The sequence below is a fragment of the Cydia fagiglandana genome, chromosome 10 (assembly GCF_963556715.1).
Source record: "Cydia fagiglandana chromosome 10, ilCydFagi1.1, whole genome shotgun sequence".
Classification (NCBI taxonomy): domain Eukaryota; kingdom Metazoa; phylum Arthropoda; class Insecta; order Lepidoptera; family Tortricidae; genus Cydia; species Cydia fagiglandana.
The window spans coordinates 13,914,943-13,935,687 of record NC_085941.1 but is presented as its reverse complement, the minus strand read 5'-3'; the positions used below and the strand labels follow the sequence as shown (position 1 = coordinate 13,935,687).

The window sequence follows — 20,745 nt, the reverse complement described above, 5'->3', positions numbered from 1 at the left end:
AAGAACAAAAAAAAGTTAATCAAAATGAAAATTCTGCGTGGGTGCTATAACATTCAACGAAACGAAATTCTACGTAAGAAGGGTATAAGTGCCTACTTTATGTTTACTTTCATAATATATAATTTAAAATTTATAAAAGTTAGCTTAATTCTATGTATTTTTAATTATACGGTAAATAGTAGCTATAAACCAGTAAATAGTAGTTGATTTTAAACTATATATCAACAATTTTGTTATGCATGTATAAGTAGTTCGTTTTTTTTTAGCATTAGAAATAACTTGAAAGAAGGTAAGCGATCTGTGTGACGTCTTTTAATTGAAAAACGCTTTTTAAAAATCAGTAACTATTACTTATGAAAGCAGAGGAATATAAATGATCGTATTAGATTCATAATTGTTACATATTTGCCCTAACTTTTTTAAAATGTGTTTTTCAATTAAAAGACACGTCAAGATTGTTTACCTTATTTCTAATGCTAAAAAAACGATCTATACATACTATAATCACACCACTATTAAATATTTTTAACATAAACATGTTCGTTATCGTATCATCGTATTTAAGATCGTAGAAATTGTGAAAATGTAACATTCGTCTGTGTAATAACGAAAGTGGGCCCCATTTCGTGAACACCGTGTCGCGTGCAACTGTTTCGGTTTAGAAAAATAGGGCGATTGCACAAAACAGCTTGGCTCCCGTCCAGTCGGCGCACTGATAATACTAAATTGTCCTCATCTCGTTTGTCGAGCACACACGAAATAGCTCAGAAAATCGCGGAGACATACATTTTATGCGTGGATAAATTTGTTCTCAGTCTTCTTCCTGGCGTTATCCCGGCATTTTGCCACGGCTCATGGGAGCCTGGGGTCCGATTGACAACTAATCCCATGATTTGACGTAGGCACTAGTTTTTACGAAAGCGACTGCCATCTGACCTTCCAACCCAGAGGGGAAACTAGGCCTTATTGGGATTAGTCCGGTTTCCTCACGATGTTTTCCTTCACCGAAAAGCGACTGGCAAATATCAAATGATATTTCGTACATAAGTTCCGAAAAACTCATTGGTACGAGCCGGGGTTTGAATGAACCCGCGACCTCCGGATTAAAAGTCGCATGCTCACCGCTAGGCCACCAGCGCTTGTTCATGCTACATGCATTCATGCATTGTTTGGATAAATTTGTTCTCAGTGGTGCACAATATTGTTTCTCTACGACAAATTGATGTCCGTGTTTACTTACCTAGTGTAAAATAAATAAATTATGACGTAAGTATACATAGAACTGTATATTTGTAAAAAAACAAATTTGTAATGTATTGTATCATACATAATAAGAGAAGTAAGTATAACTACTAGAAATTAAACTATTCCAAACACTTATCAGCTAAAATAAAGGAATAGGTCCCTATCATAGGTCTTTTAAGAAAATATTCACAATAAAATAAGTAGGTCCCATACCGGTATTGCAGAAATCAGTTTCATATAATTAGTGTTTACAACTTTAAATCATGATAATTATTGCAAAACCTATTTCCAATAGCTAAAGTCAGAAATCCCGATCTAAATATGTTCCTTATACTTACGACTTTATAGTCTCTAGCAGCCGCATTCGAACAATGAGATACGTCAAATACTAGATATTGAACGGATATGGATTAGATATGTCAGTGTCAAACAAGTGTCAAAATTGACATTTCTTCAAACAATAACGTCACTTTTGACAGTTGTTTGACACTGACATATCTAATCCATATCGTTTCAATATCTAGTATTTGACGTGTCTCATTGTTCGAATACGGCTGTAGGTGTACCTATATCATGTGATGTGGCTGACATATCTGCTCTAAAAAGTATGAAACAAGAAAAACATCTCACTTTGTTGAAAAAATTACACTTTTGACAAAAGAAAACCTTTGATTTACCGTAGTCGGGTAAGTAACGTCAAACATGTGCTTTCTTTGAAGTTATAATTTATTTTGTATTTTGCTATTAATCTAGCATTTGCGAATATGACTGCCACACATTTGGTAAGAAAGAGATAAAATACAATTTTTTCGGAAAATAGGGCGAGGTGTGCAGAGAGGTATGTATATATTTTTGTGGATGAAAGATACGGTGCGTGGTGAATGGTCCCGTCGAGGTGTCACGTCGTCTACGGTCCTCGCACTTAAAGGAATTCCGTGCCTGATTATCTTCCATCTTCCTGGTTGTTACGGAGTAAGTCTGTCCATTTTCTTAGCCGTTACATATTAAAGTGTTTTATTCAATGGAATATCTCGGCAGCCCTGCCATTCGCTTCCTTTGATGGTTTTATTACTGGTGTCATATGCAACCCAAGGTAATTGTTTATGTTCATAATAGTGCTTATGTTTAGTGTATTGATTAGAGTGATTGTATGTTAGGTAATTTTAATAATTAATTATTGCAGTGGTAGTCGGTAGCCTTGATTTATTTGCTTCTAAAACTTCCATCATTGCCATCTACAAATGCCGTTATATTTATATTTAACTATACACGATTCAACACAAGAATCCTAATGTACAAGTAAATGACATCCGGCGATCAAAAGGATAACAAAATAGCTTGAATCATCCGTCTTAACCAGATTTTGACACACGGTAGCCTTAAAGATAAAGCTACGTTTTCTGAATAAAATCATGCGTGACTCACCAAACAAAAGACGGAGGCCCACAAAAGGCTTATTCGAGATTCAAAAGGAGGATCGTGGACGTAGAAGGCTAACCTTGTTACCCGGACTAATTACAGCTACTAAAAAGTATGTTTTATAGCGCAGTCAATCGGTTCAATCGGTTGAGCCAGCTGTAATCGATACAGTGTAATTGCGGAGCATGTATCGAGAGACAATGATGTCGCAGCCGAGCGCGGGCCATTTGTTCTCATTGCATATGGAGTCGAACGGAAAGGTAGACTAGTGTGAAGACTGCATATGTGTGTCGTTTCGTTTCAGGGAACTGAGGCCGCATAGCTTGTAGTCTACCATAAATGAAATAATAGATGGTACCTACTTCGTTCAAACAGTTGATTTAACTGCGTATTATCTGAAGATCGCAATTTGTCAGGATCTTGCTAATGCAGGGTTCTTATTATCTTGGAGTGATTACTTTACTCACTATACTCATTAGAGTACGGGGCTCTCCCCGTGTATATGGATTACATTAAATGCTCCGCGTTGCTCGAAGCATTAATACCCGCAAAATTAAGCGATATAGCACTGCTAAATAAATAACAACGATGATGAGAAAGATTCTGACAGGCTAACTAGTTCCAATAAGAATGAGTTAATGACATCGGCTTGTAAAGGATTAAAGAACCATTAATTTTAATTTATGCGGCCTGAGTGAATTATTTAAAAGTCTTTTTTTGGTAAATTCGAAGCCAAAATTATTCCTACAACGATAGAGTCGCATGCGGCTCGAGAGCCGTGGTTTGTCCATGTAGTTCGCATAATGCCCAAATTCTATCACTCACATACGTGAGCAATGCCTTTAATATGGGGTACACAGTACACATACAACACGATAAGACACCTAGAAGTTGCTAGCATGAACGATCGACTCACCTGCACTCTGTAATGGAAACACACGGCCAGATCGTATCGTATGCAGTTACACGCGTTTAAGTAATTGCGGGAACTACTATTGTTAACCGGTCGACGCAAATTGGGCATTAGCGATAATTTATTGAGTTTGGAATAAACTCGCATTGTAGTTGGCATTATTTAAATATGTAACTAGTGTGTGGGCTCGCGGGGCGATGGTCCCTAATGATAGCAATTGTTCTCCATCATTGAACGCGCGCAGGTGCGCCTCGGACGTAAGGGAAACATGGAAAATGTTCGTCTTCAGAAACTTCTTTACCTTAAACTTTTGCATATTATTTCATACAATAAGCCGAAAAGTATATGAAAGTAAGTGTAAGTGTAAAAAAGCGCTGGTGGCCCACTAGCCTTAATACAATCCGGAGGTCGCGATGTGAAACTTCGGCTCGTACCAGTGAGTTTTTCGGAACTTATTTGTAGCAAATATCATTTGATATTTACCAGTTGCTTTTCGGTGAAGGAAAACATCGTGAAAATCCCCTCTGAGTTGGAAGGTCAGATGGCAGTCGCTTTCGCCAAAACTAGTGCCTCCCTAGGCCTAGGTTCCCATGAGCCGTGGAAGAATGCCGGGATAACGCGTGGAAGAACAGAGAGAAGCCAAAGTGTATACATTTTTGCTGCGGTAAAATAGCTCTATTGTACTCCAATATTTGCTGCAACTCAAGGAAATTATGATTTTTTAAAGTATTCATTATTAAATAAATATATTCAGATGAATTGATATGAAGAACAACATCTTATCATAAACATATTTTTGACGGTAAGTGAAATTATGAAATACATATCTTATACCTGAAGTAACGAACAAGGAGCAAAAGATACCCATTGGCGTAACTTTGTTCCTACATATATGTATATATACTAGATACTTTTACTTAATTTTGCCTAGTTAAATGTACCAAATCAATAAGCGCACGCTAAAAAATAAATTAGATTATGGTCAACCTAGCAATTCAAAATATACATACATATATTCAAAATATATTGTACATATATTATATGTAACGTAGAATAGTATTTGAATATATTAGGCATTGGATAATTTTTTACATATTGTGCATAAATAACTGACAGGGGAGCGAAGTAGGACCATTCTATGTACTACGTTTTAAGTTCATAATTAGATTCTGTAGTTCTAAGATACCTATCTTTCTGTTTTTCGTAAGTTTAGGAATAGTATATACAGTGAAACCTGGATAAGTGGAATCTCAAGGGACGAGCAAATTTGTCTCACTTAAAGAGGTTTTCCACTTACCCAGGCTCCCAGTTAGCCAGGTACAAATAAATTTCTGTCTCATTTACAGAGGGTTCAATTAATAGAGGTGAGAATAGAGTATATTTCAGTTATAGAGGTGGTTTATAAGGTATTTAGTAATTATCTTTAATAATAAATAAGGTAAAATAATCCTTGTCCCTAAATATTTTTTAAGTCTGTTTAAATATTTCTTTGAATTTATTTTGAATAATTCTCCAAAGGATAGACATTTCAAAATTAAATTAAATTTGATACGGACTTCATTGCGTATTAGAAATTTAATAAATGAAAATTAATTTTTCGTGTTAGTTACCAATTTCGTTTCGATAGTTTTAACTACTTACATAAATGAACTAAATCAAACTTGAAGTTCTTTAGACACAATTAGGTAAATGCGGAATTTGTGGATAGACTAAGAGTTAATAAGAATACGGAAATTGTTCAATAAAGTCCAAGTTAGAGAGGTCATTGATTGACGTTATCTCAGATAGAGGTCAATTCCCTATAAAATTCTAAAAAACTATTAGGAAAATGTAATCTTATAAATATAGTCTCAGTAACAGAGGTAAAATACACTCTCTGTCTCAATTATAGAGGTAAATGTGACTATAAAATCACAACAACGAATCCCAGTTATAGAGGTTCGTTTTTTCTCAGTAATAGAGGTAATTCAGTGCTAAAGTGTCGGGACCGCACCATGAGTCCCAGCTATAGAGGTTTCTCACTTATCCAGGTTCCACTTAACCAGGTTTCACTGTATATAAGATGACGATGCATTCCAATAAATGATCATTATTTAACTGACTATACTACTGTTTACTTTGCTCCTCCTGCCTGGACCAGGAGTGTCTCATGCACTCCGCGATTTCGTCGCTTTGCTACAGGTAGCTAAAAGTACATCCGTTCGGCCCCAATTTTGGGGTTTGCCATAAGCCGCGCGTGGCGCTGTCGCCACCTAGCGGCCATATCTGTGCTGATCGTAACAGATGCGTTTTGTTAGAGAGTGAGTCTTCTGTACTTAGTACTATTATTTATTCTGTGCCTGGACTCCCATAAGTCACCCTGTAAGTAAGTCTCTTAATCTTTTGAAAAGTTAAGAACACCGTTTACTTTAGGCGCTCGACGTAACAGTGGCAATTTTCGTAAAATTAATTGATTACGAGTATCAAAGCGTGAAACCATAATTACTTAAGGAAAAGTTAAGGGTTAATTTGTTAGAATTTGTAAAGGAGTTGAATTTAATTGCGTAATAGTACTTACTACAGAAATAAATAATGAAAACTTCATGAAATCTGTTTTATTTCTAGAAAAACTATAAGGAAACTAGACACAAAATATAACTAACATCACACCACACATAAAATATCTTTATCACACGTATATTTGTGGTTTTTCAATTTGCTATATGTTTATATTTATGTAATTAAGTGACTATGTTTGATTTTTTCTCGCCTTGCATCCGTCTGACTGTTGTTTTAGCCACATAACTAAGTTTACATATGTAGTATTTTATGTTGATTTAATGCTTCACATACATCGTTGCCTTAAGCTTGGAGTATAATTCCACAATGTTGACGATTTTATAGTTATATTCAGTTCTTTAAAATATGCCACAAAAACTTTTCGATAAACTGTGAGTAATGTTTCTCCGTTTTCAATTCATAAAATTGCATTGCCTTAAGCATCCATAAATTTCGCCTTTGATTTTGGTGGCAGCAAGTTATTTTAAATCAATTAATGTTCATTTCGTATTTTCGTCGGAACTCATATTACGCAATCAACAACACACAATAAATCCAATAAATTAGAATTACAGATTGAAAAAAAGTTAAAAATTTTACCTCAAAATCGATTTAAAAAAAAAACCGACGCGTGTTTGAGTACACATTTATACCGATAATATTTAAATGAAATATTACAAATTGTGTATATTTGTGTAGTTAAATTTGCAATTCAAATTTATTGGAATTTGGCAATAAAGAGCCACTTCCCGTCCTAGGCCTGCAACTTAGTATGAAATGTCATTAAATACATCTCGTCTCTCGTTGTTAAGCCGCGCCGGAGTGGTGTTTATTTCCCAGCCTAATATGAAAAACATAATATAATTATCTAACTACAAATAACTCAATACTTTATTAGTGCATACGAACTTAATATACATACTTAAAAAAAACATAAATAACTAAGTAACCTACAAAACTCAAACTAAATCTAAAAATAAATGAAACTAAACTTAAAATAAATGATTACAAAATATCCACCTGCGGCATGGTGCCGTAGATGCTGGCAGCATTTCTTCGCTGTATCGCAATTATTCTTTGTGCGAGGAAGCTGCCAGATCTACGGTCACCAGTGGCGTCAGCTATCCTTTTTGATAGCTCCTTAAATATGAGCTAATTCTCCTAAGCTCAATCCTCCGTTCGGACCCCACGGGCCAAGGGTCTCGACAACAAAAGGTACGAATACAAAATTGTATTCGGGGCCGAGACCCCTTTATAAATATTACTAGAGGGCGGAGTACCGGTGGCAAATTTCACACTAAATGTATGGAGTCGCCTAAGTATTCTTATGATTGAATAAATAACGAATAAATGATTAATTTTGCATAATAATTTTTAGGAACTTATAGAAATTATCTTACGAGCATACAAATATAATGTAATATGTTGTTAATATCTATAATACATAATAATATGTTTTCTTATCAAAACATTATCATTAGGTACTAAATACTAGACTAAGAAGTTATACCTGCCAAACGATATATTATTTTCAAGACCATTCAATTACAATTGAGGACTGGAATTATGTGTTCGAGGTCCTCCTCACAATCTACACTTAAGTGCTGCACTTAAGTGATGTGGGGGCTTAAGTGCGTATCCATGTTATAAAATGATTGGACTATGGCCACATGTTCCTGGTTTTTCGGAGTGAATCGGTTTCTTAATTTATTGAAGATCCATTTATGAGTGGAAAACGATCGCTCTACATCTACCGATGTCATGGTTGCATGTTTAAGGACTTGTTTATAATTTTCCATTATAATCATATTACTTAATTCGTCAGCATCTGGGTTTCTATCTAGAACCAATTCGAGTTTATTTCGCACGGTTTCACTTCCTTGGAGGCTTAAAATAGTCCTAACTATATCTATTACCAGAAAACTTTCTTCTATCGGAATTTTAGTGCATAGTGTTAAGTACTTACTTCCAATTTACGAGTAGGTACCATACTAAGTACATTAGGTAAATGAATAATTTTATTATTCAAGCCTAAAATTATAATTATAAAAACGTCTCCATACCTTTTGTGTGAAATTTGCCACCGGTACTCCGCCCTCTAAATATTACATTGCATGTTTGAGAAAAAGTGTTTTGTGTTCAATATGGTGACGTGAACCGGGGGAAAGGAAATATTTTCCTGTGTTTTAAGGTAGGTAAATTATATCATGTCATTTAGACATGATATAATTTTCGCGAGTTAAAACAGAGGTAGGTTGAAACAACGTCAATTTGAGACATCCATAACTCTTATTGAGCTGGAAAAAACGATGTTTAGCCTCGTCCCACCGTCCGCGGGTCCCTCAATATGCGTCCACACCTAAAGATGATCACAAATATCGCAATATTAACGTTGTTTCATCTTACCTCTGTTTTAACTCACCTCAGTCTCCCTTACTCTATGCATCGTGAAATTATTGACACAGCGATTCGTTGTGCTGAGAGTTGAATTTACCTAACTCTCATGCAAAACAATGTAGAGGTCATAAAAAGCTTTAAGCAAGTCTCTTAAGTTGTTTCGGAAGTGTTTTGCAATTCACGAGATCGTAAGTATGATTTCATACATTCGGTAGCGCGGGAACTTGCTGGTATTCGTCTGGCGAAGGCTAGATTGTCAATTTATGTGCGGTGACGCGAGGCGGCATGTCCCGCCACAAAGGCACGTGCGTGGCCCCGGTGGTAACCGCGGGCCACTCAAAGAGAGCGCCTATCAAGCATCTAGTAACGTCCAGAAGTAACAAACCTACTTAAAAGAGCATATGTATATATAGAAAGCTAAATCCACTTCCGTCTTTCATGAGAGTCACTTAAAGGTGTAATGGCCCGGCATGTGGGCACCTCTGACAAGCCGCCTTTTCTGTGGTTCCAAGGCGTGGGATGCCCACCTTTGTGACAGTATCAGCGGTTAACCAGAAGCTTTTTGACAAATCGACATCAGAGGCGCCACGTCTTGGCTAAGATGAACAGATATCTACGGCATTTGTTTTAGATCTTGACGCGTGTGCGTTGACTGTACCACAAACATGCCTTTTATAATGTAACATGCCGATGTCAGATATTATCACTAATTTGTCTAATCATGCCAAGCAAAGGTACAAGCGACGTTATTGTAAGATAACCTGATGTAGCAAAGATAGGTAAGTATTTTACAATTAACAGTCAGTTCAAAATGGCAAAAACAGAGCCCTTAATACAATTTCGTCATGTTCGTATGTCTGTCTGTATGTCATAACATACATGGGAAGTATACCCGAAGTACAAAACTTTTTAGTCTCATGACTGTTTGGCCAGACAGGAACAGTCGTAACAAAAACTTAAAACTAAAAAGGAGGTACAATATAGATTTGCATGGATACTCGTACAAAGCCTTGCTTTGGACCCATAGTGGCAAGATGCAAAATTTGTCCAAAATATAGTCTATGCGTCTATAGATCCTTTTTAGCCTTGGAGGATATAACCAGCGGAGACGCCATGTCTAAAATTTTCGGTACAAAATAGTCTGCCGTTTTTTGCGGGGGAGGGGCACATCAAATGTATAGTTACGTCATGTCAGATAAACGTCAGTCCATACATATGGTTGACATGAGGTTGACCATTGGCCGCCTATTTTCGACAGAGGGGAACGCCTGTTAATGGCGGCTCCATTGTTAATTACTCCGAGTTTTTAGCCATGGGCAGGATTTATTTGACATTCTTTTTACACGACTGCCCAAAAAAAGGAGTGTATCGTTTTACGTAGATGGATAGCGTCATTGTAGATGAAGTAAAAAGTGTACAAAGTTGAAGGTTAGCGCTAGGTCACCTAGGCCTGAAAGGCAACCATATATTATTATCAGACATCGTAAATTTTATAGCATTTTCGGTATAGTTCGTAGTTTTGTAACTGACCCCAAGCTAATCCTATTGCCTATTGTTAAGTAAAACCGCTCGTGCCACGTGCCACAACCACCTGCATAAAAACCTGCGTAATTCGGTTACTGAGTGCCGGCGAGTCGAACACTACAGAACCAGTCTAAAATGTGTCATCGAGATGCGTAACAAAGGCGCGTTCGGAGAGCGCACCTACACTGGTTTTTTGAGCGTTGAACTAGCCCGCGCTCAGGTGCCAAATAGAATGAGTATGACCCTTTTTTGCAGGTAAGTAGCACGTGCGGTTTTACTTAACAATAGACAATAGGATTAGCCGCCGGGCTCTGTTACAAAACTACGAACTATACAGCGGAGTGTTGTTAACGGATTTGGTATAATCAATTTCAACCCTAATGATTCATTAGCGTTAATTCCGTTAATATTAATCTTAATTTACCATTTCAGTTGGAATTATCTTTTCCGTTAGCACCACTCCGCTGCACCAAAAATGCTATAAAATTTACGATGTCTGTTTATTATAATGCACAACGTTATTCAATTTGATTTATGTTTTTTTTTTATAAATCGATTTTCCTTTGTGTTTCTTTATTTCATTGCATGTTTGAGAAAAGCTCTATACTCTATATTATATATGCTTCGGCGTGAAAATGGCTTGCCGTTGCCAGCCCGGAAAGTTCAAATGTCATATTTTATTTTTATCTGAATACGGAAAGTGTCCTATAAGTGACCTATTAATTATTCTGCTACTAATGGGGCCATACGAGTATCGAAATAGAAATATCTGATAGACATTTATTTCTGTAATAACGACGATTAGTAATAACGACGCCTCTTTTGTTCTCGAAAATGCGCGTTTTCCCAGAGATGAGACCTAGCTAGATCGATTTATCGCCCCCCCCCCCCTTAAACCCGTTAGAGCCGTTACCGAGATCCCCGAAATATATATATATATATAAATAAATAAATATACAAAAATTGCTCTTCTAAAGGTATAAGATTAATTTTACACGAGTACGGGAAAGAACCATAGTGTTTATGATTTCAGTTTGCTTTTGTGGCCAATTTTCAATCAATATAAGTTTATAGAATATATAAATAAATAAAATAAATAAATAAATAATATAGGGCATATTATTTGACGCACTACAGGACCAAGGCATAGAATCCAGGTATGTTCACCTTGTCCGCAATATCTATGCCTCTAGCACCACCAGTATCAAACTGCAGTCTCCCGGACCCTCCTTTAACATAAGCAAGGGCGTCAAGCAAGGCGATCCTCCGTCCCCTAAATTGTTTAACAGTACCCTTGAGCAAGTGTTCCGGAAGCTGGCGGCAGGAACAGAGGGGCATTGGCGTCGGCGGAAGGCAGTTAACCAATCTGCGTTTCGCCGACGACATAGTCCACTTCTCATCTTCAGCTACCGACCTCTGCGACATGCTACAGGACCTAAGCAGGGCAAACCTTGGGGTTGTATTAGTGATGAACATGTCAAAGACTAAGCTCATGACCAATAGTGCACCAATAAGAATAGAAATAGATGGGAGAGAAATAGGATATGTCCATGAGCAACAAAAAAAGTTAGATATATTCAAAAGGTACTTAAATACACAATACAGTCCGTAGCGGCCCCCTTTTTTAAATACCTTTACTTCATCATCATCATCATCATCTCAGCCATAAGACGTCCACTGCTGAACATAGGCCTCCCCCTTGGACCTCCATTCGTACCGGTTGGAAGCCACCCGCATCCAGCGTCTTCCGGCGGCTTTAACAAGGTCGTCCGTCCATCTTGTGGGTGGACGTCCTACGCTGCGTTTGCTAGTCCGTGGTCTCCACTCGAGCACTTTTCGACCCCATCGGCCATCTTCTCTGCGCGCAATGTGGCCTGCCCATTGCCACTTCAGCTTGCTAATCCGGTGAGCTATGTCGGTGACTTTAGTTCGTCTACGGATCTCCTCATTTCTGATTCGATCACGCAGAGAAACTCCGAGCATAGCCCTCTCCATAGCTCGTTGAGCGACTTTGAATTTTGAGATGAGGCCGATAGTGAAAGACCACGTTTCGGAGCCGTAAGTCATCGCTGGTAACACACATTGATTAAAGACTTTCGTCTTGAGGCACTGAGGTATGTCGGACGAAAAGACATTACGTAGTTTCCCGAACGCTGCCCAACCGAGTTGGATTCGGCGGTTGACCTCCTTCTCGAAGTTGGACCTACCTAAGTAATTGGACTACTTGTCCTAGGTAGATGTACGAGTCAACAACTTCGAGTACCGAGTTCCCAACAGAGACTGGGATGGGCACAACATTGGCATTTGACATAAGTTTCGTCTTGTCCATGTTCATTTTCAAGCCCACCTTTACTTAAATTTAAATAATCACGATTATTTAGTAGTTGCGCTAGTGTGCACGTTGGTGGGCTCTTAAATAATCTTTAATTTTTTTGACAATTACGAATATATTTATTAATTTCTTTTAGTAATACCACTGTAGGTATATATCTTGTATGTAAATAAATGATCGTATTAGATCTTTAATTGCACTGATAATTATACATTTTACATACATGTAAAACTACAAAGAAATTATAAAGGAAAATAGAACCAGGTAACAACAGGCGGCTAATATCGAGACTAGGTACTTAAGTACTTATGTAAGTACATATTAAATCAAAACCTAATACAATAGTATGTAGTGTAGTATTTAGCCATTGTGCATTGTCTGGAGTTATTGAAATTTTTGGTCCAGAAATGTAACTTTTGACATCTGTCATATCAGATCCGTAAGTTTCAGAACAAAAAATAAAATCAGAATCAGGCTCCTGATACGACGCTTATCATGAATAGTGACACAAAACAAAATGAAATGCCATTCGACTTTAAATCTTACCAGTAAAAGATAGAATATTAAATGCAATAGCATTTCATTTTTAGTTGTACCACTGTTCATGATAAGCAAATGTCTACGTCGAGTGGGAAGAGTTAACGTTTGGAAGTTTTTAGAAAGAAATATTAAACTTCTATTTCGCTCAACGCAGCTCACGTAGCCAATCGGCGACAAGCAAAATATACCGCCTATTTCTATGGTGAATGTACCGCAATATTTTTTTGCATGTCTATTGCCGTTATATTTTATGATATAGTGTTGACTACTGCCAAAGAGAATTAAGAGATATTGTATTTGTTACCGCTATACGTGTATAATTTGCACCCTCTTCTTCTATTCAGATTTTACTTACCACTCTGTTAGCCTATCACAGCTGATTTACTTAATGAAAGATGGGATGTCTAAAGGTTGCTATAATGCATTTGGACAAATTTTCAGGGTTCCGTACCTCAAAAGGAAAAAAACGAAACCCTTATAGGATCGCTCGTGTGTCTGGCTGTCCATCTGTCACAGCCTATTTTCTTATATATTAATTAAGTTGAAATTTGGTATGTACACGCATGTAAGTCTGTGACCGGAAGACGGACATGTAACGTAAATAAATTAAGTTTAAACATAGGGGGCACTTTTGGGGTAAATGAGGCAATTATATATATATTCACTATATATATCAAATGAAAGAGCTCATTGTGAGAATCTCAAATATATATATATTTTTTTATAATTTTAAGATAAATAGTTTAGAAGTAAATTAAGAAAATAGGCAAAAAATTACCATTCCCCCTTTAGGTATCTCCGAAACTACAGAGTCTAAAATTTTGAAAAAAAATACACGAAATAGGTCTTTATACTCTTTATCTATAAATCACAGGAAAACCTATTAGAAATGTGCAGTCAAGCGTGAGTCGGACTTAATTACTTAGTTTTTGATCCGAGCTTTACGGGTTCTTTTAAAGACATTTCACTCACATTTCACATCAAAAAGTACATTTAAAAAAATTGTGTAATGTACGGAACGGAGTCCGACTCGTACTTGGCCCGTATTTACTTATGGGCTATGGGTCCTTTAAAGGTTTCACCCGAGGTAACTACATTATCAATTTGATAACCATCGAAATAACGGTAATATTTATGCTATTAAGAACGTATCATTAAATAATAGTAGGTACCGTAACATCGGGGTACTTTAGCTCATGGGGGTTACTTTGTCCCAAAACGAAAAAAAGATTGAACTTCCCGTCACGCTGCACGTCAGGACCTATCGATGTATTTCGCGCTATTCATCGATAGATGACCGTATGGGGCGGTGGGTAGAAACAGTTTCACGTTAACAACGCTGATTGGTCAGTCCATAATTTCGGTCACAAGTTGTTACCTATAAACTACGCGATTCTATAATGTGCAAACTTTTTCTCGAAACAAAGAAAGCAAATAAGTTTAAGTGTTTGATTGTTATTAATCGTAACAGATATGTATCTAGGATCCTAATGTGATATAAATCATAGAATTTAAGACATTATTGTGAGAAGTATATGTTATTGAAAATCAAAGTATTCTTTGGCTATCGTTTTCGGGTTTCTTTGACCCATGGGAAAACATTTCCTTCAGAGAGAACAGCGACGCAGATATAGTCTCGCTTCATCTACTGAAGCTCTCATAACGGCACGAGATCAATCTGCTAACTAAGAAGACAATTTACTATTGACGCAGGTTATAAATCGCGATCCCAGGAACAGCAGCCAGTGGTTCGTCCTGTGCTGGAGCACTGGATGAACCACAGGCTCAGGTTTCAAAGACAGATTCTCTAGATTGTAATGGAATTAATGAAAACAAAGATAAAAAACATCTGCCGCATAAGTTTAATATCTTATAAAATGATTATCAATTTTTAAGACTGATTAGTTACAGTCGACTGTTAACTAGGTGCCTACCTAGTAAAATAATTCTATAGGAAAACTAATTTTTCATATGATAATTATAGTTATACACGTTAACTATTTCTAACGATTATGATCGATAAGTTTAGAAGGTTTTTCTGATTGTTTTGGCAAAGTTTTTATTAAAAAAACCATGTTTAATAGATTTATTACTTTGTGTTGATTAGTTTGCTTTTTTAGTGTAATAAAAACAAATGAATCTTACTACTATGTCCTTATTTGATATACATGTGTATTGTGTAATAAATTTAAACAGCTTTCTTTGCGCTTTTATTGCAAACCGTTACGCTGTACTCAATGAAAAATCGATGGCCAAAGAAACCCGCTTGAAAGCGCAACTTTGGCTCAAACTTTGCGAAAAATTAAAAAATATTTAGAGGTTATAACGCGCCAACCTCAAACGTCGGCCCGGCCGAACAAAACCGTCGCGGATTGGACGACTTACCTGCTGCACCGCATGAGCCAATCACAGCTCCGATTCATGACGCACTGCGCGTGACCGACCGTATACAGATACGTTCTCGCCGCTCCCGCGCAGTCCGGCAACCGACGCGATACGATTAATATATGTTTAATGATAAGTTGTAAATCACTACAGTATTTAGTGCTTAATTTCTAATAAGTTTCCCATAAGAACATTACGAGTGTAATTATTCAACAGAATACACTTTTTATTCAGTATCGGTGTCGTTTTCACTTTTAAATAGCCTCCTCATCCGAACCCCGAGCTAGCTGGCGCTACAAAATGGCTGCCCAAGTGTGAGGCTATAGTGAAAAAGTGGACTTTTGTGCCGTGATTCATTAAAATAAACAATATAGTGTAATAAAATGCCGCCTAAATCAAGGAGAAATCGACGTGTGTCGACGCCGACGCGAGATGACCTCGAGCCCGCTCGAGAAGGTTCTTTCACGAGAGATGACGTCGCGACGCTTGTGGATTCGTTGCAACGGTCGCAAACCAACGCCTTCAGGGAACTGCTGGAAAGCGTCATCACAACCTCTAGGCACCCGTCGTCGTCTACTACATCGACACCGTTTCCTGTAGAAGGAGGAAATTTCTCTCGCTGCAAAGCTCGATTCGCTGGAAATGCGGAAGAGTCCATCGAAGGTTTTATTGACGCCATTGAGGCCTACAAAGATTGTGCCAACATCTCGGACGATAACGCCATTCGTGGGTTATCAATGCTACTAACGCATTCAGCCGCAGATTGGTGGCAGGGCATAAAACCGGAGATAACTTCATGGGCCGAAGTCATTGATAGTTTGCGCCATACCTACGGCGACAATCGAGCTCCACCACGCATTTACCGTGACTTATTCGCCACACCACAAGGCGAAGAAAATACACATGTTTTCGTCGCAAAGTGTAGAGCGTTGTTGGCAAAATTGCCGCGTAGCGAGTTGGCCGAGAAGGTACAATTGGATATGGTGTACGGACTGTTAAACAAACGTATACGCAAACGTGTTAAGAGGGAAGAGTGCGCAACGTTTAAGATATTGTTACAAAAGGCGCGCGCCGTCGAAGAATCGTTGAACGAGAGTACGAACGATACAAAGGCCGCCGCCGCTTCCAAGAACGTGAGCTACGCCTCGCCGAGTCGTCCCGTCGCCGTGTCAAAGCCGCCGCGCGCTACCGCGAGCGCGAGCGCCGCGCCGCCGTCCCGCGAGCCCCGCGCGCCTCCGCCACGTCGTTTAGATGATAACAGTGATAACAATACAGCGTCCGCGTCCGCCGCGAAATCTAAGTCGTATAGTAAGAAGTGCGGGTATTGTAAACGTTACGGCCACGTAAAAGAAGAATGTAGAAAACTAAATAAAGACTCTAGTGGTACGTCTAACGATAATAATAATAACACATCAGATGTTAATGTCTTACGTTGTTATGGTTGTGGTCAAGTAGGTGTTATACGCGCAAATTGCGAAAAATGTAATGCTACTTTCTGTACTGTCAACTGCAGCATGGATTCGTCCAATCCAGGGTTAAAGGACACTGGTAAGCAGACTAAGAAGCTCTCCCCGGTGAGTAGTACTCTTAACTCTATACCTAAGGTTCAAAATGATAAGCTTGACGAGATCTTTTTGTCTCCCACTGATTTTCGACATGCACTTCCTGCAAATTTCTTTGGTGACGGTTTAGTAGCAAAGCCGGTGTTGCCCCGCGCCGCCGACAGCTCCCAGGATGACCCTGTAGTCGTACAACAATCGTGCACACTTTTTGCAAAGTCCATTATTGATAACAGTGATAAGCAAGTAAATTGTCCCCATAGTAAGGAAATGTCATTCTGCACCGTGTCAAATAATATTAGTAACATCCCTGTGCTGCCAGATCAGGTCAATGACGCCAAATCTAGGTTGACTACAGCTGTTTTAGGATCAGCTGATAACAGTAATAAGAATGGTCACAATGTAACTAAATACAGTAATTCATCTTCGGGTCACAGTATAGATAATTCCAGTAACTCAACCACGCCTTGTGAGGGAATTTTATTTTCAGCTGTGGACTTTTCAGGGACAAACCAGAAGGATGAGGACTCCAAGGAGCCTACACCTGGAGCCCTAATGGACCAGAATGACTCTGAGGACCCCGTGTTGGATTTATTTGACACATATGAGGAATACACAAAAAGGCATCAGCGGCCAATTTTAGGGATTGGAATCCTGGACATGCAAGGTATTGCCTTAGTGGATACAGGCGCAAAGAGAAGCTTGGCAAGTCGAAAGCTCTACTCACTGTTACTTGAGAGACAGCAACAGTTCTGCGAGAAGCAAATGAGAGTGACATTAGCCGATGGTGTAACTCAACTTAGAAATGTGCTCAAAATTACCTTAGATGTCAAAGTGAAGGATAGAGTGATACCTCAAGAGTTCCTGATCTTACCTGAAGCTGAAGAAAATGAAACTTTACTGGGAATCGATTTTCTAAAAGCATCTAGGCTCGACCTGGACTTTGATAACCATACTTGGTGTTTTCCAGATGGTGAGAAATATCCCATACAGTATGAATCTGACATGCCAACGCAATTGTCAATTGCTGCAAGCAATATACTTCATGCTGAAGAAGGATCAATGCTCAGCGAAGGTGAAAAGATGAAATTAGCCGAAGTGTTAGAGAGGAATAGTGCAGTCTTCAGTCTAGGGGGAGCGCCCACTCCAATTGTTGAACATCATATAGACACAGGAGACCATGCACCTATATCTGTACCTCCATACCGGCTCACACCTGCAAAGAAAGAAATAATGAAAGCGGAGATTGAGAAGATGCTCCGGGAAGGGATAATAGAGGAATGTGAATCTGCATGGACCTCACCGGCAGTTCTTGTCCCTAAGAAGAATAATACTGTCAGATTCTGTGCTGATTATAGAAAGCTGAATAGCGTCACAAAGACAGATAACTATCCCTTACCCTTAATTGATGAGCTGCTGCAGTCGACCGGAAGACATTGCTACATAAGTACCATAGATCTGAGATCCGGATACTGGCAAGTAAGTGTGAATCCAGCTGATCGGGATAAGACTTCAGTGATCACACCATTCGGTACCTACCGTTTCGTACGAATGCCATTCGGTTTAAAGAATGCACCTGCAACCTTCCAGCGGTTGATGGATAAGTTCAAATCCGGTGCCAGCTTGCAAAATACTACAGTTCTAGCTTACCTGGACGATCTCCTGGTTATATCTGACAGTTTCGAGAAACACCTGCAAGACTTGCAACTTGTGTTCGACCGACTACGTCAGTTTGGCTTAAGAGCAAACCGAGAGAAATGTGTTTTTGCCTGCAAAGAGGTCAAGTACCTTGGACACCTCATCACCCCTGACGGTATTAAGCCAGATAATGGGAAAGTTGAAGCAATATTAGCCATGAAGGAGCCAACTAATCTCAAGCATCTCCGGACATTTCTCCAAACCTGCGCTTGGTTCAGAAAATTTGTTCCAAATTTCTCAGCGGTAGCTCAGCCGCTTACCAAGCTTACAAAGAAAAATGAACCATGGAAATGGCAAGACGAGCAACAACAGGCTTTTACGGAGCTCAAAACTAGATTAACTTCTGCTCCAATCCTGGTGCAAGCGGATTACAGCAAACAATTTATTCTACGGACTGACTCGAGTAACTATGCTCTTGGAGCTTGTCTTATGCAAGGCGAAGGACATGATGAGCGTCCCATTGAGTATGCCAGCAGGCTGCTCACTCCAGCAGAACGCCGTTACAGCACAACTGAGAGGGAGTGTTTAGCTGTGATCTGGGCGGTTGAGAAGTACCGGCCCTATATTGATGGTCATACAGTTTTAGTGAAGACGGATCATCAGCCGTTGAAATGGCTGTTGACTCACAAGTCACCAAGTGGTCGCCTTATCCGGTGGGCACTTAAACTGCAAGGCTTTGACATCAAATATGAATACACACCTGGAAAGGCCAATGTCATAGCAGACACATTGAGTCGACCTGTCTGCGATGAAAACTCCAAAGAAGAATGTGGAGTCTGCTCTATTATTATTGATATTCCACAAGTTGACCCGACGGAACTATGTACTGCACAGCTCGAAGATCCAGAAGTCGCCAAGATTATTCAAGACCTGGAAGACTCTGATCCTATTAACTCGACCAGATGGCTAGAGAGAGGATATGTCATGGCCCAAGGGATTCTCTACTATTACAATCCCAACTCTGAGTCGGAGGAAGCTCAGCTGGTAGTACCTAACTCTATGAAGGACGCCGTCTTAAAAGAGTACCACGACGCCCCAACAGCTGGTCATCAGGGCGTAGAAAGGACTCTCGCACGCATCTGTCAAAAGTATTACTTTACAGGAATGCGCAAGTACATCACGGAATATTTAAAACTATGTGAAGAATGCCAACGTTACAAGATACCAGAAGCCTATGGGACTACTACAGACCCCAGTGCTTAATCAAAGAGGAGAGGTGTTAGCTATAGACCTCTTTGGCCCTCTACCTGAAGGAGATAATGGAGAGAAATGGGTGCTGCTCATCGAGGACACGGCTACACGCTGGGTGGAGCTGATAGCCCTCAAGGACGCCACAGCAGAAGTCTGCGCTCCAGCCCTTATCGAGCAGTACTTCCTACGGTATGGATTCCCAAGAAGAATCATTTCTGACAACGGAGTTCAGTTTGTCTCAGCTGTGATGCAGCAGACCATGTTCTTGCTGGGAATCAAGCAGAATTTAATACCACTATATCATCCTGAGGCCAACCCTGCAGAACGCAAGAATAGAGACCTCAAGATTCAACTCTCTATTTTAGTGAAGAACAATCATCGTGCGTGGCCCAAGTTCCTGCCAGCGATCAGGTTCTCGATGAATAGTGCTCTTTGTGCCACCACTGGATGCAGTCCAGCTCACATGATGTTCGCTCGAGAGATGAGGACTCCTTTTGATGCCCAACGTGATTTAAAGGCTATTCTGTCAAAAGAAAACTTTCTGCCGCAAATAACTCCTTACTTGAAGAAGTTTCTCGAAAACTGGGATGTTATAAAGGAGAAAACTGTACGCCAGCAGGACCAGAAGAAAAGCGACGCTGACCAGCACCGACGGCATTCACTTTTGTTTTGCGTTAATGACCTAGTTCTGGTAGACACTCATTTGCTTAGTAACGCTTCTAAAGGTTTAACAAAGAAATTCATGCCCAAACGGGATGGTCCCTATCGCATTAGTAAAATAATTAGTCCAACTTCTTATGTTATAGCTGACGTACAAACCAATACCGACCTGGGTAAATACCATAGTTCTGATTTGACACCATTCACACCAGGTCAAGGTATTCCTTCGGTGCCTGTCCAACCACGGCGACTACGTGGTCGCCCTCGTAACTTAGCGCGAGATGATAGTGTTACCAAGTCCCCAACGGGTCGTTCTGGGAACTTGGAGGGGGAGTGTATAACGC

At 39.2% G+C, this 20,745-nt stretch overlaps 1 protein-coding gene across 1 annotated transcript in view; it reads right to left on the bottom strand.

Annotated features, from left to right (window-relative positions):
• Positions 1-20,745, bottom strand: part of LOC134667963 (early growth response protein 2-like) — an 81,475-nt gene that overhangs the window by 46,879 nt on the left and 13,851 nt on the right. The window lies entirely within an intron of this gene.